This window comes from Protopterus annectens, chromosome 4.part0 (assembly GCF_019279795.1).
Source record: "Protopterus annectens isolate FY-2018-M chromosome 4.part0, PAN1.0, whole genome shotgun sequence".
In the NCBI taxonomy this organism is placed as follows: domain Eukaryota; kingdom Metazoa; phylum Chordata; order Ceratodontiformes; family Protopteridae; genus Protopterus; species Protopterus annectens.
The window spans coordinates 911,259,131-911,286,289 of NC_056733.1; the positions used below are offsets into that span (position 1 = coordinate 911,259,131).

General features: G+C 45.9%; 1 protein-coding gene across 1 annotated transcript in view; it reads right to left on the reverse strand.

Annotated features, from left to right (window-relative positions):
• The window catches only part of RNF10 (ring finger protein 10), a 2,146,785-nt gene that overhangs the window by 546,076 nt on the left and 1,573,550 nt on the right, over positions 1-27,159 (reverse strand). The window lies entirely within an intron of this gene.

Here is a 27,159-nt window from a genome sequence, read left to right on the forward strand (position 1 = left end):
AGCCAGTGCCTGCTCAGCGGCTCCGGACCCATCTAAGGTAGAGACATCCGCGGGTTCAATACTTAAAAGTATCTCGTGGCATACCAGACTCCAAATGGGTCTCAGTAGAGGCCTGTGAATCATAAGTAGCGGATATCAGGGGATGCGAAAGCGCCTCACTGAGTACCGGCGACTGGCTTAGGAGAAGCTTAGTCTGTTTTGGACCTCAATGGTTTGTTTGCCTTTTTCTTTGCATTTTTTAGGTATTCCGGTAGTCGGATTGCTAACAGACGACATTTCTGGATAGTTAAATCGTGAGCCAAAATATTTAGAAGCAAAAATATACAGACGTTGAATAGTGTGTTGATTAAATTTAGCACAAAACCGACAGTAAGGCACGTTGTGGTCAGGGCCTAGGCAAGGAATACAGTACAAATGAAAATCCTTATGAGATATTTGCTTCCCACAAGTAATACAATTAACTTTTACTGACATTGGTAAGGAGCAAGAAAAAAAAGTTTCCCCAACGGGGCACTTAGCTTTTAGTTGTAAGATTTCGGTTCTGAAACTCGAAAATGAAAATTTCAGGAGTCGGCCTACCGGCACTTGCGAACTGCTTCTGCTTCGGGCACCACGCAGCAAGAAAGACTGATGTAATGGCGTCTGTTGCATGTTTTATATCCCTGACAACCTGACGTCATGGAAGAAGGGACAGCAACCGACAAAGGACCCAAGACTTTGTTAATCAGGCCGACTGAGGGCAACCTGCCAGCAGATTACCCAAATGTAATGACTGCAACAGTGAAACACGAAGAACATTATCTAGCTACAATAAGGGCAGACGATGTAGAATTCTGGTGGTGAACAAAGCACAAAAGCGACAGCGGGGAGGTCGTGCTCCGGGCCTAAAGGGGTGACAGTAAGAATGGAAGTCCCAGTGTGGTATTTGCTTTTCACAGGTGAGCCAACTTAACATTTTCTGACATCGGTTACAGCAAGAAAAAAGTATCACCAATGGAGTACTTGGCTTTAGAAGACTTCAATTCCGAAACGAAAACTCAGGTAGCAGCCGAACACCAGCACTCATGCGAACTACTACTGCTTCGGGCTCCTTGGCAAGAAAGACTGATGTAATGGCGTCGGCTGCCTGTTTTTATACCACTGACGGCCTGACATCAGTCTTGGAGCGACAGCAACAGATGCAGAAATACTAAGCCTCTGGTATTCAGGCCGACTTAGGGCTACCCCTGGCAGGATAACCCAAATGTGATAACTGCAACAGTGAAACATGAAAAACATCCTTGGATCTTGGACCCAGTTCCAGATGATCTGATTCATTCATCAGGGACTCTTCATCCCATACTTCACACTCAAATTCACAGCTTGGCTGCTCCAGTTGCCAGAATAGCCAGGTTTCAGAACATCTCAGCCTCAGCTCAGCACATTACAATATCCTCCCATAAATCATCTACCAGGAAGTTATACCTTAGTAAATGGACGAGATTTTCGATATGGGCATCTCAAAAAAAGAAGTTATGTCTTACCATAAAGTACAGTTGTGTACACTTACCATAAATGTAGATGTTAGAGTGTCTTCACTGTTGCAGTCATCACTGTAGGGTTCTTCCTGCCGGCAGGCAGCCCTCGGTCGGCCATAATCCCAAAGTCTGGGTCCGGCGTCGGCTGTTCAGTCATCCTCCCTGACGTCAGAGTGCTAGGAGTACAAAGCTGCCAGCCGACACCATGTTCTCCAGTTTTTCTTGGCCCAGATGTCAGGTGCCCAAACGTGAAGGCTAATAGTAAAACAAAAATGTAACAAACAAACCCCATACGCTGTAGCAAATACACCTCAGAAGGGTGACGTAGGAAACCACACTAATGAAAGTATAAGAGGGGACAGGAGGGAAGGTAACCCAGACTGCAACAGTGAAGACACTCGAGCATCTACATTTATGGTAAGTGTAGACAACTGTACTATGTTCATCGTGTTTCACTGTTGCAGTCATCACTGTAGGGTTGAGTCCAAAAGCTGAGATAAAGGGTGGTGGTTATAGTGTAGAAGGGGCGGCTAGAAGGCCCTGCAAGACTGCAGAAGCAAAGCCTGCCCTAGACTTAGAGTAAAGAGAGAGATTGTAGTGCTTAGAGAAAGTATGCACTGAACTCAAGTTGCAGCTTCCAAAATATCCTCGGTAGGTACTCCTCTGAGAAAGGCAGCTGAAGTAGCAGTGGCTCTGGTAGAGAGAGTCCTAATTTTTCCTGGGATTTGCTTTCCATGATGAGAGTAACAAAATCTGATTCCACGAGCAATCCATTTTGAAATGGTCTGTTTTGAAATAGCTTTGCCTTGGGAATTTGTTGCATAAGAAACAAACAGTTGCTCTGTTTTCCTGATATCCTTGGTTCTGTCCAGGTAAAAACGAAGTTGTCTGTGTACATCCAAGGAATGCAAGATCCTTTCCCCCTTATTTTGTGGATTATTGAAAAAAGTTGGCAGGTGAATAGTTTGATTTAAAGCCACTTTGGAAACCACTTTAGGCATGAAAGTAGGATTGATCCTTAAAGACGCCCTATCTTGGTGAAAAATAATATAAGGTTCCACAGCCATGAGTGCTTGTAACTCCGAGACTCTCCTGGCTGAAGTCAAAGCCAGTAAGATAGCCATTTTCCATGATAAATACTTAATATCAGATGTGGCAGCAGGCTCAAAAGGAGGCAGAGTGAGTTTTTCCAGAACATAGTTGAGGTCCCAGGCAGGTATGGGTGGTATCCTAGGGGGGCCTTAAATTCTTTGCTCCTCTGAGATATTGTTTCAGAAGTGGATGCGAAAAGATAAGAGGATCTGTATTGTAATGTGCAGAGATAGCTGAGGCATGTATTTTTATGGAGGAGAAGGATAAACCCTTATGTAGCATGTCAGTCAGGTAAAGTAAAATCAGTGGGATATTAGGAATGAGAGGATCCGAATCCTGAGCATGCATCCAGGTGCAAAATCTCTTCCATTTACCTGCATAAGATTTTCTAGTGCTAGGCCATCTGGCTTCTAAGATGACATCCATGACCTGTTTGGGAAGGAAAGGATTAATCATAGACCCTGAATTCGCCAGGCTGCTAGGCTGAGAGTTTTGACATGAGAGTGCAGAACCTGGCCCTGGTGTTGGGACAAAAGATTTGGAATCTGAGGTAAAATCCAAGGTGGCTCCTGGGATAGATTCATCAGTGTTGAGTACTAAAACTGACGAGGCCAATTTGGGGCCAGTAAAATCATCTTGGGCTTGTCCTGCTTGATCTTTAGTAACACCCATGGAAGAAGAGGTAGTGGCGGAAAGGCATACCCAGAGAGGTTTCTCCAACTGAATGATAGTGCATCCACTTCCCATGCTAGCTTGTGAAATGTTCTTGTGCAAAAAAATCTGTAACTGGTGGTTGAGGGGGATGCAAAAAGATACATGTCCGGGCAGCCTTAGGCTTCTGTAATCATCTTCAATATTTGGGTGTCTAGCATCCAGTCGTGTGGGTCTGACAGGTTCCTGCTCAGGCTGTCTGCCAGAATATTTTGTTTTCCTGGCAGGAACTGAGCTTGTAGATCCACTTTGCAAGCTAGAGCTGTGTTCCATAGAGTCATGGCTAGTCTGCAAAGCGGGTAGGAGTGTGAACCCCCTTGTTTGTTTATGTACCACATAACTGTGGTGTTGTCTGTCCGTATCAGTAGTTGTCCTGGTTGTAGGAGATCCCTGAAAGCCAAGAGGGCATTCTGTACAGTTAACACCTCTTTTAAATTGATATGCATGTGCTTCTGATCCTCTGTCCAAAAACCTTGCAGACTTTTTCCCTGCAAGTGGGCTCCCCATGCGTAATCCGAGGCGTCCGTGGTTAACACTTGGCTGGCTGGAGGCAGACTGAAGGCTTTCCCTTTGTTGTGAAGACATGCCATGGTCCACCAATGGAATTCCTTTTGTAGGCAAGGCAAGACAGCAATCTGTGTCTAGACTGTGGCAATGCTGGGACCATACACTTTTTAGGTACCATTGTATTTTTCTCATATGTAGTCTTGCATTTGGTATGAGAAGGATGCAGGAGGCCATGTAACCCAAAGCCTGCAGGAATTTCCTTGCAGTTAGAGTTATTGACGCCAAGGTTTTGAAAGTTGAAGCCAGCTGCTGTTGTTTTTCAGATGTCAGGAATGCCTGGGTTGTTGTGTCTAGAAGAGCACCCAGAAAAGTTATCTGTTGTGAGGGTGTGAAATATGACTTTATGTTCACAGTGAATCCCAGGTACTTGAGTAGATTTTGAACAAATTCCAGGTGGTGGAGTAAGTCATCCTTGCTGTCTGCTTGAATAAGGCAGTTGTCCAGATAAGGGTAAATTTGAATTCCCTTGAGTCTGCAATAAGCTACTACTGGTGTCAGGCACTTGGTGAAGACCCAGGGCACAGTAGACAAGCCAAAGGGCAGCACAGAGAATTGGTAATGTTTCGAGACGGCCTTGAACCTGAGGTATTTTCTGCACTCCTGTCTGATAGGGATGTGTAGGTAAGCCTCCTTTAAATCCAATGTCACCATCCATGCATTTTTGCTCAACATTGGCAGGAGCTGTTGTAGAGTAAGTATCTTGAACTTTGGTATCTCCAGGAAAGTGTTTAAGACCGAGAGATCCAGGATGGGTCTCCATGAATTTTGCTTTCTGGGAACTAGGAAGAGCCTGGAGTAAAAGCCTTGGCCCGTCTCTGATTGTGGAACCAGTTCATAGGTTCATACTAGGCTATCTGCCCTGGGACAATTATAAGCCTAGCTCGATTCTGTATGGCTTACGCCACCCCTTGATTTGAGTATACTGTGCCCTTTTTAAGGTTTAGTTTACTGTGCCTCTGTCTAATAGTGACACGGGAGTAATCCCTGGGACAAACCTCCGATCATCTATCCACTTGTCGAGATTCTTCTTGAAGACAGTCAGTGAGGTGCTCTGCCTCACATGAACTGGAATTCTATTCCAGAGCGAAGGGAGCCTCTGGGTTATGAACCTGTCCCTTCAGCAAGTTCTATTTATTTCTGTGCTGAGGTTCAAAGTCCCTCGAGCGTGTGGCTCTAAGGGATTTAGATTTGCTGAGGTGGAGCATGTCCATTAATTCTGGATTTGACATAGCTTTGTATGTCAGGCATAGATCGCCTCGAAGTAGGCGGTATGCAACTGAGTAGAGCTGGAGTTTTTTTAACCGAGCAGCATATGGCATCTGTTTCAGACCCTTGATCCTCTTGGTGAGATACTTTTGGGGTCTTTTTAATTGCTGCAGGTGTCGGGTAAGGTACATCCCCAAAAGGGGCATTGCATTCTATGATGGGCCTGATGAGGGATGAATAAAGGGGTACGATTACCTCTCTTGATCTAGACGTGAAACCCTTCGTGATGAGGTGGGCTATGTAGAAGGTCTTTCTAACCACTTTGGCAATGTGGTTTTCAAAGGAGAGATTGCTATCAACTTGGGTCCCCAGGTCTCTAATAACTTTCTCTGTACTTAATGGGTTTCCGCCTATGTGGTAATTTGTGGGCACATTGTTTTTGCCAAAGGGTATGACTATACATTTTTTGGCATTTAGCTTTAAACCATAGCGCTGGCACCAGTTATCTGTCTCTGTGAGACCTTTTTGAAGGATGTTTGTGTCAGCTGGAGAGTTGATTATGGCACCCAGTTTGCAGTCGTCTGCGAACTTGGTGAGCCATAGTCCTCCCATGTTTGCCTGTACCTCGGAAAAGTATATACCGAACAAGAGTGGTCCCAGGACAGAACCCTGTGGGACGCCACTTGTGACCGGTTTCGAGTCTGACATGGCTCCAACAACTCTCACTCTGTGGGTTCTGTCTTTGAGCCAGTTTGCAACCCATCTTGTGACATAGGGGTTTATATTTAAGCTGGATAGCTTATCTATGATGCCCAAGTGGGGTATTGTGTCAAATGTCTTTGCAAGGTCCAGATAGGCTGTGTGGACTACCTTCCCTTCATCTATGGCTTTGGTGACGGTTTCAAAGAAGTCAACCAGGTTCAAAAGGCAGGATCTGCCCTTGACAAAGCCGAACTGGGTAGGATCTAGTGTCTGTAGGTCCCCAATGTCTTTGTTTATGAGCTCCATGATGATCCTCTCCATAGCCTTGCATACTAAGCTAGTCAGGCTTATGGGGCGATAGTTTCCAGGGTCCGTAGAGGCTCCACCTTTGTGGAGTGGGACCACTGTTGCTGTACGACATTCTGTGGGCACATATCCTGTAGTGAGGCTGAGATTGTATAGCTGTTTTATTTGAGGTATTAGTTCCTCTTGTAGTTCATGTAGGACGCAACCTGGGACGCCATCTGGTCCCATGGAAGCAGTGTTTTTTGCTTTGGAGAGGGCAGCCTTCACCTGAGCATCTGAGATGTTTGGGAGACAGCCCTCTGCCGGGATAGATACTTGCTCTTTTAGGGGGGGGGGTGGAGAAGTTTGCACTGAACCTGTCTGCCAGGATATTGGCAATGTCTGTGGGTTCAGTTTATTTTTTGTCGTTTAGAATCAACTCAGAACAAGTCTGGGAGATGCATCCCAGGCTTCTAACATAACTGAAAAAAGCCTTATGATTGTCTCTGGTGCCCTGTGCAATTTTTCTCTCGAAGCTGGCCTTGGAGGATTTTATAAGGGATCGTAATTTTTTGCTAGTACTGATCAGAGATGCCTTCCCTATTAGGGATTTTGCTCTATCATATAGTAGCTTCCTCCTTCTGTTGTACAGTTTATTTATGGCAGGGGTCCACCAAACTGGATGCCTGCCTTTGGATGATTGGGTCTTGGTTTGGTTTGGGATAGCATGATCCATGCATTCCTGGAGATGTCCGTAGAATGCATTTATATTGGATTCTGCAGTTTGGGCTGTAGTTTCCACTGGCCCTGGGGCCTTGAAGGATTCCACTTCAGTTTTGAGAAGTGAGAAGTTCGCTTTTGAGAAGTTTTTCACTGTGGTTTTCTGGGCTGGGGGTGGGGTCGGGATGTGGACATCCAGTGAAATTAATTTATGGTCTGAACTTACCAATGAGGGATATACTTCTGGTGTGGAGCATAGAGTCCCCATGTTGGTAATGATCAGGTCTAGTATGTTGTCCCCTCTTGTGGGAGTGGTGACTAGTTGTTCCACAGCATTTGAGTTTATAATTTCCAGGAATCTTTGGGCTAAGGTGCTGGGGCTTGAGTAGTGCTCCCAGTAAATGTTTGGGTAGTTGAAGTCGCCCAATATAATGGTGTTCAGAGAGATCTTCATGTTCTCCAATGTTTTCAGGAAAGCCGAATGGGATTCCTGACTGAGAGGGTGGTCTGTAGGATGCTATAAACTGAAAAGCAGTCTTGACCACTGTTAGTTGCACATGGATGGTCTCCGATACTTCGTGCAATGCCAATAACCTGGAGGTGTGGATATCCTTGATAAATATGGAAACTCCCCCTCCTTTTGTGGTTCGGTCCGGGTTTTGGGGCCGAAAAGCATGATATGAGGTATAGCCTGGTAATGCTGGGGTGCTCTCTGGAACCTTGAACCAGGTTTCTGTCACTGCACAGATATCGATGTTCTCCATACTGAGGAGAGCTTCGAGTGCGTGCATCTTGATGTTACGACTTCTGGCATTTAGCAGCATTACCCTTAGTTTCTTGTTCCTTGTGCGGTCTATGGGGGTGGGTTTGACTTTTGAGCCTTGCCTAAAAAAGGCACTATGGGGGTGGCAAGAGCCTTTGCCAATATCCGAAAGCCCAGTGATGACAGGTGCAAGCCATCCCTAGCGAAGCAACGTGGCTTGTCGAGCATGTCATCCCAGGCTGACAGACACTGGATCCCCCTTTGAATGACACCAAAATTTTAGCCAATTGTTAAAATCGATCATTTTGTCTTTGTACTGTGGCATCATTCTAGGTGAGGGTAAGATGCTGCTCAAGGTCAGGGTCATACCAGCCTGGGCTACATGATCAGAGAGCTCCTCTATGTCTCTTTTCATGTAATCCAGGGAGGTACGTCTCAGGTCGTTCACACCAGCATGTACAATGACCGAGTCATACTTGTATTTGCTTTGGAGTGACCCGAGTGCTTGCGTTGTGTGTCGGATCCTAGCACCAGACAGGCAGCTCACAGTGACCTTCTCTTTATTCAGCCTGGTGAGCGGGACATCAGTGTGTCTGACAATAGAGTCACCTATAACAAGAGTATCAGGTGTGTTATTCAGTCTTAAGGGCCGTGGCTGCTTGGCACACTGACTTTGTGGTTATGTGCTGTGTGTGTTTTGTTTTGCGGTAGCGTTTGCTTGGACGTCTGCTTTGGAGGTCTCTGTTGCTTAGGTAGATTTTTATTTAGAGCCTCCGAGTATGTTTTTGTGTATTTATGTGTTTGGTTCGCTGATGTGGTGGGAGTATATGATACTGGAATTGTGTTGTGTGAGGTTACCTTCTCCTGACTGGTTACACCAGTTTTGAGATGAGAGAGCTCGGCCTCCAGTTTGGCTAAATAGTTGCATCTCTCACATATATTTGAACCTGTTTGGAGGAGGAGAGGGTTGTCCGTGTACATGAGACAGTTGTAACATTGCCTCAAAATTCCCAGATTCACCAGCTGGACTGGAGAGGAAACCATTGACTGACCTATGGCCCTCATAGCCATGAGGGATCCCACCTGGTTTAATACCTCTGCCCATTGGTGTTTTGGTAGGTCTGGCCATCAGTTTGGTCTTGGCAAGGTACGAAAGTGGAATTTGTAACCTCTTGAAACTACATCCAGAACCCACTTGTCTTGGGTTATGCAAGTCCAATTTTGTTGAAAAAGAGAGAGTTTTCCTCCTAGAGGGGCTTCCAGGAGAGAAGTTCCTAGAGGGGCTTCCAGGAGAGAAGTTCCTGGAGCCATGCAGGGGGAGTCATTGAGCCTGTTTTCAATAAGATTGAGGTCTGTCCTCTCCACCCCTGGGGGTGGAAGCACTCCACTGTATAGGTCTGTAAGAGGTCTGTGCTTGGGCCCTCCCTCTGGAGCACCTATATCTACCCCTCTGAGGCCTGTCCGAGCTGGGAAAGGACCAATTTTTAGTTGGCCAATTTCTGCTAAATCTTGGGGGCTGAACTTGTAAGAAATCCTTAACCGTTTGCATGGATTTTGCCTTATCCTTCATTTTCTTTAACACCTCTTCAGCCTTAGCCCCAAACAAAACATTATGCTGAACAGGAGCATCCAGTAACCTGGCTTTCACTTGATCAGGTAAGTTTTGTTCCTTGAACCAAGCATGCCTTCTAATGACTGTGCCAGAGGCAGCCGCCCTGCAAGCCTCCTCCAAGGCATCAAAAAGTACAGTTTTGTACCTACCATAAATGTAGATGTCCGATAGGTATGCATCTGCAGTCATCACATATGGGTTGTCCTGCCTCAGGCAGCCCTTCGGTCGGCCGGATTCCAAAGTCTGGGTCTGGCCTCGGCTGTCGCACTTTCCCCGACGTCAGAGCGTCTGGGGTATAAAAGCATCAGCCGACGCCATTTTCCTCAGTTTTTCTTGCCCCAGATGCCAGGTGCCCTCTAAGGAAGGCTAAAATTTGGAGATATGCATTGCAAAAACAAATCCAAACATGCACAGTACTATAAAAACAAATACACCATAATAGATCCCCCCAGCTAGCTATAAGAGGGCTAAGTACCCAAGAAGTATACCACAGAGGGGAAGGAGGGAAGGTAAACCTGACTGCAGATGCATACCTATCGGACATCTACATTTATGGTAGGTACAAAACTGTACTATGTCCTTCAAGGATGCATCTGCAGTCATCACATATGGGTAGAATACCATAGCCAATCTGGGGGTGGAGGTACTAAGTAAAGGATGGTGTAGCTAAGATACCCTGCAGGACTGCCGTAGCAAAGCCTGATCTGGAGTATAAGGGTAAATTGTAATGCTTGGCAAATGTATGCACGGAGCTCCATGTAGCAGCTTCTAAAATGTCCTTGGTAGCCACCCCTCTTAGGAAGGCTGTGGTGGTGGCTGTGGCTCTCGTGGAATGAGGTCTAATGTTAGCTGGCACAGTTTTTCCATGAAAGGAGTAACAAAAACGAATGCAATTTCCTATCCATTTTGAAATTGCCCGTTTGGAAATTGCTTTTCCTTGTGCCCCAGCAGCATATGCTACAATCTGTCCAAGTAGTAGCGCAACTGTCTGTGTATGTCCAGGATGTGCAGAAGTTTCTCCCCTTTATTTTGTGGTTGTGGGAAGAATGTAGGCAAGTGAATAGCTTGGTTCAACGATACCCTGGATACCACCTTTGGCATAAATGTAGGACTGGTTCTCAATGAAACTCTGTCCTGATGAAAGATAAGAAATGGCTGTACTGCCATTAGAGCTTGTAACTCAGATACTCTTGCTGAGGTTATGGCCAGAAGGAAGGCAGTTTTCCAAGACAGAAACTGTAGATCTGCAGATGCTGCTGGTTCAAAGGGAGGAAGTGTTAGTTTTTCCAACACGAACTTAAGGTCCCAAGTAGGTAGAGGTGGTTTCCTTGGAGGATTGATGTTTTTGATTCCTCTTAGAAACTGTATCAGGAGAGGATGAAAGAAGACAGGTGGATTAACACTGTATTCTGCTGAAATTGCCGAGGCATGTATCTTAATGGAAGAGTAAGACAGGCCGTTGTGGAACAATTCTGTTTAATATTCCAGTATATGCGCCATGTTCATCACTGTCACATCTAGGCCCTTTGTTGTGTTCCAAGTGTGAAATCTTTTCCATTTTGCTGAATATGCCTTCCTTGTGGAAGGCCGTCGAGCTTCCATAATAATATCCTTCACTCTCTGGGATAGCTTATCCTGAGGAGGAGTCATGGTATTTTCCAGGCAGTTAGCTGCAAGGTTTTCAGGTTGGAATGCAGAGTCTTGAAATTGTGCTGCGTCAGTAGAAGTGGCCATAGGGGGAGAGGCCATGGTTTCGTCTGTGACATGCTCTTTAACAGTGGGTACCAGTGCTGTCTTGCCAGTTTGGAGCTATCAGAATCAGTCTGGGCTGCTCTGTCCTGATCTTCAGTAAGACCTTGGTCATTAATGGGAGAGGTGGAAAAGCATACACTGTTAGAGCTTTCCAGCTGAAAGAGAGAGCGTCCACTTTCCATGCTTGTGGGTGGTATGTCCTTGAGCAGAATTTCTTCAGTTGATTGTGGGGGGAGGCGAACAGATCTATTTCCGGCCTTCCCCATGATTGTGTTATGAGTAAGAAGATGTCTGGGTGCAGCATCCATTCGTGTGCATCCATGATATTTCTGCTTAAGCTGTCTGCCAGTATATTGTCTTTCCCTGGCACGAACTGGGACTGCAGCTGTATATTGAGTTTCAAGGAAAGTTCCCATAGATTTATTGCCAGTCTGCAAAGAGGGTAGGAATGGGTGCCTCCTTGCTTGTTTATGTACCACATAACTGTGGTGTTGTCTGTCCTTATGAGTAGGTGGCCTTGATGAAGAAAAAGTTTGAAGGCCTCGATTGCGTGCATCACTGCCAGCATTTCCTTTTGGTTTATGTGCATGCGCAGCTCTCTGTGACCATAGCCCTTGGATACATCTGCCCTCCATGTGTGCTCCCCAACCTTGGTCTGAAGCGTCCGTAGTGATGGTTTGGTTGGCTCTTGGCTTGCTGAAGGGCAACCTGCTGTTCGACTGGCAGGCTTGAGCCCACCACAGAAATTCATTTTGGAGGCATGGAATGAGTGGGATCAAAGTTTCTAAGCTGTGACTGTGCTGAGTCCATAAACTCCTTAGGTACCATTGTAATTTTCTCATATGCAGCCTTGCTTGTGGAATCAGAAGAATGCAAGATGCCATGTAACCCAGGGCCTGCAGAATTTTCCTTGCAGTCAGCTGAGTTTGTCTTGTCAGATTATTGAAGTAATCCGGTAGTTGTTTTTGTTTTTCTTCTTCTGTGAGAAAGGCCATTTGGGTGGTTGTGTCTAGATCCACACCCAGAAAAGTTATTCTTTGGGATGGAACAAGTCTTGATTTGTGGATGTTGACTGTATATCCCAAGGCCTGCAGTAGGTGGATGGCATAATCCAAGTCCTTTAACAAAGTTTGCTTGCTGTCCGCTTGTATAAGGCAGTCGTCCAGATATGGGTAAATTTGAATCCCCTGAAGTCTGCAGTGTGCAATTACTGATGCCAGGCATTTCGTGAATACTCTGGGCGCAATAGATAAGCCAAAGGGCAATGCTGAGAATTGATAATGCTCTGACCCTGCAAGAAATCTGAGGTGTCTTCTGCAACTTTGTCTGATAGGGACATGCAGGTATGCCTCCTTGAGGTCTAGAGTCACCAGCCAAGACCCCTTGCCCAGCATGGGAAGGAGTTGCTGTAGAGTCAGCATTTTGAATTTTGGCACAATGAGGTAAGTATTCAGTGCGGACAAGTCGAGAATAGGCCTCCATTGATTTTCTTTTCTTGGAACAAGGAATAATCTGGAGTAAAATCCTTGGCCTTGTTCTGAAAGAGGTACCTTTTCTATAGCTTTCATTTGTATTAAGTTGGAAATTTGTTTCAAAGCCTCTGCCCTCTGATTTGGTGGCAGGTCTGGCATGCCTTTTCTTTTTGGCAATGTGTGGAAATGGAACCTGTATCCTTTGTCTATTATTTGCAGTGTCCATGTGTCCCTTGTAATGCTGTGCCAATTTTTTGAAAATAAAGAAAGCTTTCCGCCCAAAGGTGCTTCTAATTGAGGCCTGGTTGGCGGAGTCAAAACAAAGTCATTGAGTCTGTCCTGGTGTAGCAGTTGTAGTTCCTGAACTACCTCTCTGGTTGGGAGGCTGCCACTGACTGCCTCTGTAGGAGCCTCTAGCTTGCCCTCTACCTCTTGCATGCCTATTCCTGCCTCTCTGAGATCTGTCTGAGTCCGGAAAGGACCAATTCTTAGTAGGCCAATTTCTGCTGAATCTCGGTGGTTGGACTTGAAGAAAGTCTTTGACTGTTTGCACAGATTTTGCCTTTTCTTCAAATTTCTTTAAGACCTCTTCAGCCGTGGAACCAAATAATTTTTGCTTTTCCATAGGAGCATCCAAAAGCTTAGCTTTAACATGGTCTGGCAGAGATTGTTCCTTCAGCCAGGCATGCCTACGTATGACTGCACCTGTCATAGCTGACCTACATGAAGCTTCCAGTGCATCATAACCACACTGCAAGAAATGGTTACTAACCTGCTGGGAGTTATGTACCAGATCCTGAAGGGATTTGTGATCAAGGGGTTCAGAAGAAGACAGTTTCTTATGCAATTCATCTAACAAATACTCTTGGTACTGTATCATAGGACATTGACAATTTAATGCCCTCATGGAAAGAGTTGCAGAAGTATACACTTTCTTACCCCATCTCTCTAAAGCTCTGGACTCCCTTTCAGAGGGTAGAGGATTTCTAGCAGTGGCAGCTGCAACCCCTTTTGGGCCCTGGGAAATAGTTTCTGGATCAACAGAGTGGGCCTTGTACAGGTGTAGATGTGAGTCCGGGACCCTGTAGTACCTATCAGGTTTGGCAGGAGCCGGAGGGGAGAGTCAGGGGCTGTACTAGCATCAGAGTACACATCATCAATGACATTCAAAACAGGAGGTATAGCTAAAGGCCTATGCTGAGGTAAATGTTAAAAGGTCCTTAATCTCTTTCTAGAATCAGAGAATTCCTGACCCTGCCATTGAAAATGTTCTCTCAGAGTGTAATGTCTCTCCAAAGGAAAACTCTTCAGGAGGGGAATCCGAGGGTATAGATTCTTCAGCATCAGAATCCTCGTAGGCCGAACAAGCCTCCTCCTGGTGGTCTGACAGTGTAGAGCCATCAGTGGACTCATCTGAGGAGTGGGGGTCAGAGGGCTCAACCCTGGGCCTTTTGTCTGGAGGTGGTTGAGAGCCCCTGTCCGGATGAGGTTGAGAACCTCTAATTAAGGAGATAAGATATTATATTATTGTGATATTACCTATTTTCTCTGTTTTTCTGAGCTTAATTTGTTGACTGCACTTCTTAGCTTAAGTTTTGCTTATAAGTTAACCTACAGGCTAATACACTCAAGTGTACTAGCCTTTGATAGCATTTAGTCGAAAAACCAAGCATTTACTGTATTTTCTGTCTGTGTTTAAAAAAACTTGAAAAAACACAAAAAAATACTTCTGCTTTCCTAACTTTTCTAGCTAGTTGTTCCAGTGATCAGATTTTGCTGATCCCTGGGCTTTGTATTTGGTTCCTGTGTTCCTCCATTTTCTTGTGTGGCCAGAGGGAAGTTTCTTTACTCACCAGTGAGAGTGGGCGTACTGAGCTGCCTGTTTGTCCTCAGAGGAGTGGTTTAAGACAGTAACTGGTAATTCATTGGCCATTTTGGGTCATTTCCTGCCTTTTCCAGCCCCCTGCTATAAAGCACGCTTTAGCACGGAGTTGCCACAGGAGCACACAAGAGCAGCGGCGGTTAATCAAGGTTAAACTATTCGGGCTACCTAAAGTCTACTCTTCAAATTTTCCCTAAAAAACAGCCTTCCTTGAACTGTACTGCTGATCAAACCAGCGTATTCTATATCTAAAAAGTTCAGCTCTACTTGATTCCTAAGTAGACTATTCTCTATCTGTAAAGCCTAGCACTTGCTCCTAAAGTACTTTTTTACTGTGATATAGCACTTTTATTATACATAGTACCCCACCAGCCCAAAACCCCTTTCTCGATCACCCACACCCCCCCGGAGTCTTTTTAAAGTTTTTGTCTATTCCTTCTAGCATGTCGAGGGATCAGTTGCTAGTGTCCTCTCCTGCTCAGCTGGTGAATCTGGGAATATTGAGGCAATGTTACAATTGCCTCATGTACACAGACAACCCTCTCCTTCTCCCACAAAACACAAATACATGCGAGAGATGCAACTATACAGCCAAACTGGAGGCTGAGCTCTCTCAACATAGGACTGGCAAGACCAGACAGGAGGAGAAGGTAACCACACACACCACAAACCCAGTCTCACATAGTACTATCACAACTTCAAATCATACACAAACACACAAAGACATACTTGGAGGCTCTGATCAAAAATCTACCAAAACAGCAGAGGCCACCAAAGCATACACCCAGACAACTACCACCTCAGGACACAACACATGCAACACATAGACCACATAGTCAGTGTGCCAAACAGTCACAGCCCTTAAGGCCAAACACAATGCCAGACACACTCGTCATTGGTGACTCCATAGTCAGACACACTGACGTCCCGCTCACCAGATTGAGTAAGGAGAAGGTCACAGTAAGCTGCCTGTCGGGTGCTAGAATCCGCCACATAACGCAAGCACTCAGGTCTCTCAACAGCAGGTACAAGTACGACTCAGTCATTGTTCACGCTGGTGTGAATGAGCTGAGACGTACCTCCCTGGACTACATGAGAAGAGACAGAGGAGCTCTCTGATTATGTAGCCCAGGCAAGTATGACCCTAACCTTGAGCAGTATCCTACCTTCACCAAGAATGATGCCACAATACAGAGATAAGATGATCAGCTTTAATAATTGGCTTAAACTCTGGTGTCATTCAAAGGGGATCCAATGTCTGTCTGCCTGGGATGACATGCTGGACAAGCCACGCTGCTTCGCAAGGGACGGCTTGCACCTGTCACCCCTGGGATTCCGGATATTGGCAAAGGCTCTTTTGCCACCCCCATAGTGCCTTTTTTAGGCAAGGCTCAAATTCTAAACCTACCACCCTAGAACACAAAAGGAAAAAACTAAGGGTAATGCTGCTCAATGCCAGAAGTCTCAACCTCAAGATGCACGCACTCGAGGCCCTTCTCAGTATGGAGAACATCGATGTCTGTGCTGTGACTGAAACCTGGTTCAAGGCTCCTGAGAGCACCCCGGCACTATCAGGTTTTACCTCATATCATGCGTTCCAGCCCCAAAATCCGGACACCACCAACAAAAGGGGGGGGGGTGTCCATATTCATCAAGGACACCCACACCTCAAGGTTGGTGGCAACGCACGATGCATCGGAGACCATCCAGGTGCAATTAACCATAGGCAAGACTGCTCTGCAATTTGTAGCATGTTACAGGCCACCCTCTCAAACTCAGGAACCTCACATAGCTTTCCTGAAAACACTGGAGGGGATAAATGTATCTCCAAACACCATCATACTAGGCGAATTCAACTACCCGAATATAGACTGGGATCACTACACTCAAGCTCCAACACTCTAGCCCAAAGGTTCCTTGAGTTCATAAACTCAAATGCCATGGAACAACTAGTCACCATCCCCACAAGAGGTGAAAACATACTTGATCTCATCATCACGAACATGGGGTCACAATGTTCAACACCGGAAGCATACCCCTCACTGGTGAGATCAGATCATAAACTAATCTCACTGGAAGTCCACATCCCGCCCCTAACTGAGATAAAAAAAGACCACAGTGAACAACTTCTCAAAAGCCGACTTCACACTTCTAAAGACTAGTGTGGTCTCTTTTAAGGCCCCCAAGCCTGTGGAAACCATTACTCAAGCCGCTGAATCACTTACAAATGCCTTCTACCAGAACCTACAGGACTGCATGGATCAGGCAATCCCAAACAAAACACTAACTCTTTGTACCAAAGGCAAGCATCCAGTCTGGTGGACCCCAGCCATAAACAAGCTCTACAACAAAAGGAGGAAGCTACTACAAGATAGAGCAAAATCCCTAAAAGGTAAGACACCTTTGATCATTATAAGTAAAAAACTACAATCTCTCATAAAATCATCAAAGGCAAATTTTGAGAGAAAAATCACTAAGGACTCAAAAGACAATCATAAGGCCTTCTTTAGCTATGTCAGAAACCTGGGAGGAAACTCCCAGATATGCTCAGAATTAGTTCAAAATGATGTAAAAATCACTGAACCTACAGACATTGCCAACATACTGGCTGACAGGTTCAGTGCAAACTCCCTCCCCCCCAAAAGGAGAGATATCTATACCAGAGGATTGTAGCCCCCCAAACATCTCTAACGCTCAGGTGAGAACTGCTCTCTCCAAGGCGAAAAACACAGCACCCATGGGACCAGATGGTGTCCCCGTTTTTTGTGCTCCACGAACTGAATGAGGAATTAAACCCGCAGTTAGGACAGCTGTTTAATCTTAGCCTCACCTCAGGATACGTACCCAAGGAGTGGCGTACGGCAACTGTGGTCCCACTTCACAAAGGTGGTGCCTCCACCGACCCTGGAAATTACCGTCCCATCAGCTTGACAAGCCTGATGTGCAAAGCTATGGAGAGGATCATAATGGAACTTATAAAGACATGGGGGACTTGCAGACTTTGGATCCAACCCAGTTTGGCTTTGTTAAAGGCAGATCATGCCTTTTAAACTTGGTTGACTTTTTCGAAACAGTCACCAAGGCCATTGATGAGGGAAAGGCAGTCCACACAGCCTACCTCGACCTGGCAAAGGCTTTCGACACAATACCCCACTCAGGTATCATTGAAAAACTCATCAGCTTAAAGGTAAACCCATACGTCACAAGATGGGTAGCAAACTGGCTAAGTGACAGAACCCACAGGGTCAGAGTTGCTGGTGCCATGTCAGACTCAAAGCCTGTCACAAGTGGTGTCCCACAGGGCTCAGTCCTGGGCCCACTCTTGTTCGGCATCTACTTTTCAGAAGTACAAGCAAACACAGGAGGGTTATGGCTGACAAAGTTTGCAGATGACTGCAAACTGGGTGCCATAGTCGAGAACACATCTGACACAGATATCCTTCAGAAGGGTCTCAGAAACGGATAACTGGTGCCAGAGCCATGGACTAAAGTTAAACGCCAAGAAATGCATAGTCATACCCTTCGGGAAAAACAAGGTTACCCCTAGCTACCATACAGGTGGCAATCCACTGAGCGCAGAAGAGGTTATCAGGGATCTGGGGACCCAGGTTGACAGTAACCTTTCATTTGACACTCACGTTGCCAAGGTAGTTAGGAAGACCTTCTACATTGCCCACCTGATCATGAAGGGATTCACATCTAGATCAAGGGAGGTCATCGTTCCCCTGTACTCATCACTCATCAGACCAATGATTGAGTTACAATGCCCCATTCGGAATGTATCTGACCAGACACCTGCAGCAACTGGAAAGGCCCCAAAAGTTCCTCACCAAAAGGATAAAGGGTCTCAAAAATATGTCTTATGCTGCCCGACTGAAGGAACTCCAGCTCTATTCAGTCGCTTACTGTCTGCTCAGAGGTGACCTGTGCCTGACATACAAGGCCATGTCCAACCCAGAATTGATGAACATGCTTCACCTCAAAAAATCTAGATCCCTCAGAACTACAAGGGCGGGAGACTTAAACCTTGACACGGTTATTAATAGGACGTGCTGGGGGGACAGGTTCATCACCCAAAGACTCCCTATACTGTAAAATCCCGGTATATGTGAGGCAGAGCACCTCGCTGGCCTTGTTCAAGAGAAATCTTGACCAATGGATGGGAGATCGCAGGTATACCCCAGGGATTACCTCAGTGTCACTGCTCGACAGAGGCACAGCAAAATAATGGGCAAAGTATCCTTCAAACTAAAGGGGTGGCGAAAGCCACAAAACTCTGGGCTAGGCTTATAAATGCCCTTGGGCAGATAGCCTAGTATGAACCTATGAACCCAAGATCCTCTGCTAAGCTAAGAAACTGTGAGCCAGTAGAAGGTCTCAGAGGTAACCTTGGGAGGCAAAGCTTTAGTAAGTTTAGCAGCTTTAGCCCTAGAGAAAGCCTTAATGGACATGGATGCAGGAGGTCTGGCTGCACCACGTGCAGGAGTAGACTTGTCTAAAGGAATGGTGTCGGAAGGTTCCTGGACACCAGTTTCAGAAGGTAATTCAATAACCGACTTGGCCGGGGCCCTCCAGGGCAGAGGTAGTCAGTTGTGCGGTTTCGGTAATCTGAAGTACCAAGGACTCTTTCAGCCGAGACCCTCGCGGTAGGCCTGACAGTGGTTTCAGCCGAAACCGCTGCCCGCGTGTGTCGGTCCTTGTCCTTCCGTTTCTTAACTAAATGCAAAGTCGGAGTCTCCGACGGCATCTTGTAAGCAAAACTAGCCCCAAAGAATTCCTCTGCAAACTCCGACCGACGTCTAAGAGTTCGTCGGTTGAAGGAAGCACAGGCTGAACAGGCCGAGACGTCGTGGTCTGGGCCTAGGCAGGGGAGGCAGTAAGAGTGGAAATCCTTATGAGGTATTTGTTTCCCACAAGTTAAACAATTATTAACTTTATCTGACATCGGCTGAGGCAAGAAAGAGTCCCCAACGGGGTACTTAGCTTTTTCGAAGTCTTCGGTAGCTGAATCACAGGAGCTGGCCGACCGGCACTTGCGAACTGCTTCTGCTTCGGGCACCACGCAGCAAAAAAGACGGAGGAAAATGGCGTGGGCTGATGCTTTTATACCCCAGACGCTCTGACGTCGGGGAAAGTGCGACATCAGCCGAGGCCAGACCCAGACTTTGGAATCCGGCCGACCGAAGGGCTGCCTGTGGCAGGACAACCCATATGTGATGACTGCAGATGCATCCTTGAAGGACAGCATCCGACGCAGGAATCCAAGACTCTGGTATTCAGGCCGGCTCTGGTGGAATGAGTCCGTATGCTCCCTGGGATTTGCTTTCCATGGTGTGAATAACAAAATCTGATTCCATGAGCAATCCATTTAGAAATGGTCTGTTTTGAAATGGCTTTACCTTGGGAACTTGAAGCATAAGAAACAAACCATTGCTCTGATTTTCTGGTGTCCTTGGTTCTGTCCAGGTAAAAATGTAGTCTGTGTACATCCAAGGAATGTAAGATCCTTTCCCCTTTATTTTGAGGAGTGGGGAAAAAAGGTTGGCAAGTGGACAGTTTGATTTAAAGCCACTTTGGAAACCACCTTAGGCATGAAGGTAGGATTAGTCCTCAAAGATACCCTTGTCTTGATGAAAAATAATATAAGGTTCCACAGCCATAAGAGCTTGTAACTCTGAAACTCTCCTGGCAGAGGTTAGGGCTAACAAGATAGCTGTCTTCCAAGATAAAAACTTGATGTCAGAAGAGGCAGCAGGCTCAAAAGGAGGCAAGGTTAGTTTTTCCAAAACATAGTTGAGATCCCAAGCAGGAATGGGTGGAGATCTAGGAGGTCTTAAGTTCTTAGCTCCTCTGAGAAACTGTCTTATGAGCTGGTGGGAAAAGATGGGAGGGTCTGTATTATAATGAGCAGAAATAGCAGAGGCATGTATCTTAATGGAAGGGAAAGAGAGACCCTTATGTAAGAGATCTGTCAAGTAAAGTAAAATTAGGGTAATATTAGGAAGAGGATCAGAATCCTGAGCCTGCATCCAGGAACAAAATATTTTCCATTTTCCTGCATAAGATTTTCTAGTGCTATGACGTCTGGCTTCTAAAATGACATCCATAACCTGCTTGGGTAGGAAAGAAGAAATCAAAGGCCCTGGATTAACCAGGCCGCCAGGCTGAGAGTTCTGACATGAGAGTGTAGAACCTGACCCTGATGTTGGGACAGAAGGTTCGGAGACTGAGGTAAAACACAAGGGGGCTCCAGACATAGGTTTTTTAGAGTTGGATACCAAAACTGTCGAGGCCAATTTGGGGCCAGCAAGATTATCATCTTGGGCTTGTCCCGTTTTATCTTCAATAAGACCCGTGGAAGAAGAGGAAGAGGCGGAAAGGCATATCCCGAGAGGTTCCTCCAACTGAATGACAGGGCATCCACTTTCCAAGCTTCTCTGTGGAAAGTCCTGGTGCAAAAGTTCTGTAGTTGATTGAGATGGGATGCAAAGAGGTCTATGTGAGAACATCCCCAGACTGCTGTTATCATCCTGAATATTTTGGTGTCCAGCATCCACTCATGTGGATCCGAAAGGTTTCTGCTCAGACCGTCTGCCAGGAAATTTTGTTTCCCTGGTAGAAATTGAGCTTGAAGATCCAGATTGCAAGCTAGAGCTGTGTACCATAGATCCATGGCTAGTCTGCAAAGGGGGTAGAAATGAGATCCCCCTTGCTTGTTTATGTACCACATAACTGTGGTGTTGTCTGTCCGTAGTAGTAGTTGTCCTGGTTGTAAAAGATTCCTGAAGGCCAATAGAGCTTTCTGAACTGCTAACATTTCCTTTAAATTGATATGCAGGTGCTTCTGATCCTTTGTCCAAAGGCCCTGCAGACAATTGCCCTGAAAATGGGCTCCCCAAGCATAATCCGAGGCGTCCGTGGTTAGAACCTGAGTGGCAGGAGGCAGACGGAAGGGTTTCCCTTTGTTTAGAGCACATGCCCTGGACCACCAAAGAAATTCCTTTTGAAGGCAAGGAAGGACGGAGATCAGTATGTCTAAACTGTGGCAATGCTGAGACCATACACTTTTTAGGTACCACTGTACTTTCCTCATGTGTAGTCTTGCATATGGTACGAGAAGGTTGCAGGAGGCCATGTAACCCAAAGCCTGCATGGAATTCCTTGCAGATAGTTGAGTTAAAGTTGCCAAGGTTTTGAAAGTTGAAGCCAGCTGTAATTGTTTTTCGGATGTCAGAAACGCCATCTGGGTTGTGGTGTTTAGAATAGCACCCAGAAAAGTTATCTGTTGTGATGGTGTCAAAATTTACTTTTTTATGTTTACAGAGAACCCAGGAACTTGGAGGTTCTGTACAAATTCTAGATGTTGGAGTAAGACATCCTTGCTGTCAGCCTGAATTAGACAATCGTCCAGATAAGGGTAAATTTGAATTCCCTTGAGTCTGCAGTAAGCTACTACTAGAGCCAGGCATTTGGTGAAGACCCTGGGCGCAGTAGACAACCCAAAGAGCAGCGCAGAGAATTGAAAGTGCCTCGATCCGGCCTTGAACCCGAGGTATTTTCTGCGATCCTGCCCGATGGGAATGTGTAAATATGCCTCCTTTAAATCCAAAGTTACCATCCATGCATCTTTGGACAGCACTGGAAGTAGCTGCTGTAGAGTAAGCATCTTGAATTTTGGAATCTCTAGAAAGGTGTTCAAGACCGACAGATCCAGAATGGGTCTCCATGAGTTTTGCTTCCTGGGGACTAGAAAGAGCCTTGAGTAAAAACCTTTTCCCATCTCTGAAAGTGGAACCAGTTCTATGGCATTCATAGCCAAGAGAGTTTCCACCTGGTTTAAGGCCTCCGTCCATTGATGTTTTGGGAAGGTCTGGCCATCTGCTTGGCCTTGGCAAGGTATGAAAATGGAATTTGTAACCTCTTAAAACCACATCCAAAACCCACTTGTCTTGGGTTATTTGAGTCCAATTTTGATAAAAAAAGAGAGTTTTCCTCCGAGAGGGGCTTCCAGGCAAGAAGTTCCTGTAGCCCAACAGAGGGAGTCATTGAGTTTGTTTCCTTTGAGATTGTGACCTGTCCTCTCCTCCCCTAGGGGTGGAAGCAGTCCACTGTGTTGGTCTATAAGAAGCTTGTGTTTGAGGCCTTCCTCTGGAGCATCTATATCTACCCCTCTGAGGCCTATCTGAAGTGGGAAAGGACCAATTTTTTGAAGGCAAATTCCTGCTAAATCTAGGTGGCTGTACTTGTAAGAAATCTTTAACTGTGTGCATGGATTTCGCCTTATCCTCCATCTTTTTAATCACCTCTTCAGCTTTTGATCCAAACAAAACATTATGCTGAACAGGAGCATCCAATAATTTAGCCTTTACTTGTTCAGGCAAATTTTGTTCCTTTAGCCATGCATGCCTCCTAAGGACTGTGCCAGAGGCAGCAACCCTACAAGAAGCCTCCAAGGCATCAAATCCACAATGTAAACCATGCTTCCCAACTTGTTCAGTGGCATGCAGTAAGTCATGTAATTCCTTATCTGCACAGGCAGAAATGGAAGTAAGCTTTTGTTTTAAAACAGACAAGAGAAATTGCTGGTATTTCAGCATATGAAACTGACAGTTTAAAGCCCTAATGGACAAAGTAGCAGAAGTGTACACTTTTTTGCCCCATCTTTCTAAGGATCGAAAATCCTTTTCAGTAGGAATGGGATTTTTGGCAGAAGCGGCCTTAACTCCCTTAGGACCCTGAGAAATGGTTTCAGGGTCAGCAGAAGGGTTCTTGTATAAAAACTGGTGGGAATCAGGAACCCTGTAATATCTATCAGGCTTAACAGGAGCAGGAGGAAAAGAGTCAGGGGTTAAGTTAGCCTCCAAAAAGGCATAATCCACAATATCCAAAACAGGAGGACTAGCCAGGAGTCTATGTTGGGGAAGAAGAAGAAAATCCCTCAGTCTTTTCTTAGATTCCAAATACTCCTGTCCTTCCCAGTGGAAATGTTCCCTCATTTCATGCAAATTTTCCCCAAAAGAGAAATCCTCAGGGGGAGAAGCTGAAGGAATGGATTCCTCAGCATCAGAATCCTCATAAAGAGGGAAAGAATATTCCTGGTCAGAAGAAGAAACTGAGGAAACAGACGCCTGATCAGAGGGAATGATAATAAACATCCTGTCTTGGCCTTTTATCTGGAGGGGGATGTGAACCCCTAATCATAGTAAGTAAATCCTCCGCCATCTCGAGTAACTGTTTCTGTGACTTGGGAGCCGGTTCAGAAGGGGCCTGTGTTGCAGTCTTTGATTTAGAAGGAGTCTTTGCCTTTGTCTTTGGCTTTGCCTTTATTAGAAGCTGAGTAGGCCTGAAAACCCCTTCGGAAGCCGGTACCTGCACAGCGGCTCCGGACCCATCCGAAGGAGCATTGTCCGAAGGTCCTGCAATAGAAATATTTAAAGGCCTGGTTGGCTCCTCATGACAGTCAGTTTCGGCCATCGGTTCTGAAATGGACGATGACAGGGGCTGCAAAAGCACCTCACTGATGACGGCCGAACCTGAAGCTGGCTCCGCTTGTGCGCTATCCTCAGATTTGGTCCTCGGAGGCCTGTCTTTATCCTTGCGACGTTTGTGAACTCCGGTAGCCGGAACCGTATCCGACGACATTTTGTAGTTAAAGCGCCTACTGAAGTAATGAAAAGCAAAATCGTACCTTCGCTTAATTGTACGTTGATTGAATCTAGCACAAAACCGACAACTAGCTACATCATGGTCAGGGCCTAAGCAAGGAATACAGTAAGAATGAAAATCCTTATGAGGTATTTGCTTCCCACATGAAATACAATTAGTAACTTTTTCTGACATCGGAGTGGAGCAAGAAAAAGTTTCAACGGGGTACTTAGCTTTGAGTGGAGAAGAAAATCTTCGGACTGAAGTTTATCAGAAAAAATAGTCAGGAGTCAGCCGACTGGCACTTGCGAACTGCTATCACCGCACGGCAAGAAAGACTGGAGAAAATGGCGTCGGCTGTCAGCTTTGTACTCCTGGCGCTCTGACGTCAGGGAGCATGGTTGAACAGCCGACGCCAGACCCAGACTTTGGGATTCTGGCCGACTGCCGGCAGGGGAGAACCCTACAGTCATGACTGCAACAGTGAAACACGATGAACATCTTGCGGTAGGAGACTTTTTTTTTTTTTTTTTTTTTGGGGGGGGGAAAGGGTGTTCTCTTTCCAGGACACGGAGTACCCTTTTTGGATAATGGATAGGACCCATTGGTCTGTGGTGATGGATTGCCAGAGGTGGAGGCAGTGTGGAAGGTGTGCAGAGAGTGGTAGGTGGGCAAGGCAGTCAAGCATATTGGAATCTCCTCTATCTGCTCTGAGGAGGTGGTGCATTAGGTCTGGATAGGTTTACTGAGGGATGGTAAAGGAGAAAGTATGTAATTATCCAGGTTGCAAGGTTCAGTGTTAGAAGCCAAGGGTGCAGAATCTGGTTCTCCTGCTGAAACAACAGGGAAGGAGTCTGAGGCAGGTGCCATGGGGATAAATGACACTGCGCAGGAGGTGGTACCAGTGTTGGCGTGGCCAGTCTGGAGCAATCAAAAGCATCCTTGGTTTGTCCTATTTGATTTTTAGCAGTACTATGGAGAGCAGAGGCAGAGGGCGAAGGCATAGGCTGAGGTTTTTTCAAGCTGAAGGACAGAGCATCCACTTTCCAGGCTTGTTTGTGGTGAGACCTTGTGCACAATTTGTCCAATTGGCAGTTCTGGGGAGAGGCAAACAGGTCTATACCTGGGTTCCCCCATTTGCTTGTCACAACATGTTGAAGATCCTTGGCTCCAGTTTCCACTTGTGTGGGTCCATGAGACTTCTGCTTAGTCCGTCTGCCAGTGTATTTCATTTAACTGGCAGGAATTGAGCTTGTAGGTGCACTTGGTAGCTCAAGGCTGTGTTCCACAATGCCATGGCTAGACTGTAGAGGGGGTAAGAATGTGTAGCCCCCTGCATGTTTATGTACCACAACAGTGGTGTTGTCCGTCTTTACCATTAGTTGTCCTGGAAGAATGTGGTCCTTGAAAGCTTAGAGCATTCTGTACAGCTAACATTTCTTTTTGATTGATATGCAGGTGCATTTGACTTGGGTTCCATTTGCCCTGAATGCACTTCCCTGCCAAGTGAGCCCCCCCATGCATAGTCGGATGCGTCTGTTAGGGTTTGGGAGGCAGGGGGTGGTATGAAAGTTAGTACCCTGTTTTGTTGGCAGGCAAAGGAACTCTAGGGCGTAGGCAAGGTAAGATAGGAATCATTGCTTCTAGATCCCGAGAACGTTGACACCATAGGCTTTTTAGATACCACTGTAATTTCCTCATATGCAGTCTTGCATATGGAATTAGAAGAATCCAGGAGGCCATGAACCCCAAAGGCTTGCAGTATTTTTCTTGCAGACAGCGGGGGTTTTATGGCCACTTGTTTGAAGTTGGTTTTCAAATGAATTTGTTTCTCTGGCGTAAGATAAGCCATCTGGGAAGTTGTATTCAAGCTTGCTCCCAGGAACATAAATTTGTTGACTGGGTACCGGGTATGATTTCTTTTCATTTATGGTGTACCCCAGACAAGTTAGAACCGTTTGTACAACGATCACATGATTCAAAAGTACATCCTGGCTTTCTGCCTGAATTAGACAATCATCCAAATATGGGTATATTTGAATATTTCTTTGCCTGCAAAATGCAATAAAGTACAGTTTTGTACCTACCATAAATGTAGATGTTAGAGTGTACACCCTGCTGCAGTCATCACACTTGGGTTATCCTGTTGTCAGGCGGTCCCCGCAGTCGGCTGGAATTCCAAAGTCTTGGTCCGGCGTCGGTTGTTGTCGCTTCTTCCCTGACGTCAGTGCGCCAGGGGTATATATATTGCAACAGACACCATTTTTTCAGTTTTTGTTGCCCCAGATGTCAGGTGCCCCCAAAAAGGTGGTCAGTAATTAGTACCAAATTGAGTAAATTTTGCAAAAACTCAAAATCCCTCCAGCTATAAGCAAATACATCAGGAAGGTATTGTAGAGATTTTAGCCAGTTAGTTCAGAGGGGATGGAGGGAGGGTAACCTGGACTGCAGCAGGGTGTACACTCGAACATCTACATTTATGGTAGGTACAAAACTGTACTATGTTCATCGTGTTACCCTGCTGCAGTCATCACACTTGGGTTGAATCCCAAAGCTAAGGATGGGTGGAGGAATCAGAGGGTTATTGGAGGCTAGAAGGCCCTGCAGAACAGCAGTGGCAAAGCCAGCTCTAGTCTTAGAGTAAAGTGGTAAGTGATCGTGTTTGGTAAAGGTGTGTACTGAACTCGAAGTCGCAGCTTTCAAAATCTCCTTGGTTGGAACCCCCCTGAGGAAGGCTGTAGATGTAGCTGTTGCCCTGGTAGAGTGGGGCCTAATGGTAGCAGGAACTGGTTTTCCATGATGGGTATAGCAAAAGCGAATGCAATGTCCTATCCATTTGGAAATGGTTTGTTTTGATATAGCCTTCCCTTGTGAAGCTGTAGCATAGGATACAAAGAGCTGGTCAGATTTTCTGAAAAATAGAAGTTATGTTCTTACCATAACGTTCCATGTTAGTTGTCTTCTTCTCGCCTTCTTCTTGCTGGATGGGTTCGGAGCCGACCTCGGCTCCGACTCGGCCACTCTAAAGCTCGAGAGTTGGTTCCACCGGCTCGAGGCTCCCCTTATATCCCACAATGCTAGGCGAGCGTTACCTCAGATCTCGTTTGTAAGCTAACCCAGCTTATATCAATAACAGTATAACTGTAAAAGGAATCCACCTCTAACAGCAGGAAGAAAAAGGGTGACCTACATCCTGAAAAGAAAATATGCACAATAGCATATGACTAAGAAAG